This window comes from Schistocerca gregaria, unplaced genomic scaffold (assembly GCF_023897955.1).
Source record: "Schistocerca gregaria isolate iqSchGreg1 unplaced genomic scaffold, iqSchGreg1.2 ptg000407l, whole genome shotgun sequence".
Taxonomy (NCBI): Eukaryota; Metazoa; Arthropoda; class Insecta; order Orthoptera; family Acrididae; genus Schistocerca; species Schistocerca gregaria.
Genome location: NW_026061844.1, coordinates 2,235,627 through 2,238,016, shown reverse-complemented (window position 1 = coordinate 2,238,016; position 2,390 = coordinate 2,235,627).

Here is a 2,390-nt window from a genome sequence, read left to right as displayed (position 1 = left end):
TCTACTATGGTGCTTTTAGTGTCTCCGCATATCGCAGCACGCGACATAGCTTTGCGGACGATAAGTACAACCGTTCAGGAGAAGAGCGGCGAATGTGACGATCTGGCTTTAAGTCGATTCGATAACAAATTACGAAAACGGACAGATTTCTCAGGTGTTTACTACATATGAACACTTTTCTCATTCTCCCGTTCAACTCGGCTGCTTGTCCTCCTTTCATGCAGAATCTTAAGGTCCTAGCTCATGTCCAAGGCACCAAAGCCAGCTAAAACGTCAATAATCGATACCTAAAACTTGAATTGTACTACTTCTTAATGGCTATTACTTCAAATTAGAAGCTTCATCTGTGTTCTACTATGGTGCTTTTAGTGTCTCCGCAAACCGCAGCACGCGACATAGCTTTGCGGACGATAAGTACAACCGTTTCAGAGAGAAGAGCGGCCAATGTGACGATCTGGCTTTAAGTCGATTCGATAACAAATGACGAAAACGGAGAGGATTTCTCATGTTTTTACTACATATGAACACTTTTCACATTCTCCCATGGAACTCTGCTGCTAGTCCTCCTTTCATGCAGAGTCTTAAGCTCCTAGCTCATGTCCAAGTTACCAAAGCCAGCTAAAACGTCAATAATCGATACCTAAAACTTGAATTTTACTACTTCTTTCTAGCTATTACATCAACTTAAATGCTTCATCTGTGTTCTACTATGGTGCTTTTAGTTTCTCCGCGTACCGCACCACGCGACATAGCTTTGCAGACGATAAATGTAACCGTTTCAATCAGAAGAGCGGCCAATGTGACGATCTGGGTTTAAGTCGATTCGATAACAAATGACGAAAACGGACGGATTTCTCAGGTGTTTACTACATATGATCACTTTTCACATTGTCCCATGCAACGCGGCTGCTAGTCCTCCTTTCATGCAAAACCTTTAGTTTCTAGCTCATGTCCAAGGCAACAAAGATGGGTAAAAAGTCAATAATCGATAACAGAACTTGAATTATACTACTTCATACTAACTATTATATCAACTTAGAAGCTTCATCTGTGTTCTACTATGGTGCTTATAGTGTCTCCGCATACCGCAGCACGCGACATAGCTTTGCAGACGATAAGTACAACCGTTTCAGAGAGAAGAGCGGCAAATGTGACGATCTGGCTTTAAGTTGATTCGATAACAAATGACGAAAACGGACGGATTTCTCAGGTTTTTACTACATATGAACACTTTTCACATTCTCCCGTGCAAGGCGGCTGCTAGTCTTCCTTTCATGCAAAATCTTAGGGTCCTAGGTCATGTCCAAGCCACCAAAGCCGGCTAAAAAGTGAATAATCGACAACTAAAACTTGAATTGTACTACTTCTTACTGACTATTACATCAACTTAGAAGCTTCATCTGTGTTCTACTATGGTGCTTTTAGTGTCTCCGCATACCGCAGCACGCGACATAGCTTTGCAGACGATAAGTAAAACCGTTTCAGAGAGAAGAGCGGCAAATGTGACGATCTGGCTTTAAGTTGATTTGATAACTAATGACGAAAACGGAAGGATTTCTCAGGTTTTTACTACATATGAACACTTTTCACATTCTCCCGTGCAACTCGGCTGCTAGTCCTCCTTTCATGAAGAAACTTAAGTTCCTAGCTCATGTCCAAAGCACCAAAGCCAGCTAAAAAGTCAATAATCGATACCTAAAACTTAAATTGTACTATTTCTTACTAGCTATTACATCAACTTAGATGCTTCATCTGTGTTCTACTATGGTGCTTTTAATGTCTCCGCATACCGCAGCACGCGTCATAGTTTTGCAGACGATAAGTACAATCGTTTCAGAGAGAAGAGCGGCAAATGTGACGATCTGGCTTTAAGTCGATTCGATAACAAATGACGAAAACGGACGGATTTCTCAGGTTTTTACTACATATGAACACTTTTTACATTCTCCCATGCACACGTGGCTGCTAGTCCTCCTTTCATGAAAAATCTTAATATCCTAAATCATGTCCAAGGCACCAAAGAAGGGTAAAAAGTCAATAATCGATACCTAAAACTTGAATTGTACTACTTCTTACTGGCTATTACATCAACTTAGAAACTTCATCCGTGTTCTACTATGGTGCTTTTAGGGTCTCCACATACCGCAGCACGCGACATAGCTTTGCAGACGATAAGTAAAACCGTTTCAGAGAGAAGAGCGGCCAATGTGACGATCTGGTTTTAAGTCGATTCGATAACAAATGACGAAATCGGACGGATTTCTCAGGTTTTTACTACATATGAACACTTTTCATATGCTCCCGTGCAACTCGGCTGCTAGTCCTCCTTTCATGCAGAATCTGAAGGTCCTAGCTCATGTCCAAGGCACCAAAGCCAGCTAAAAAGTCAT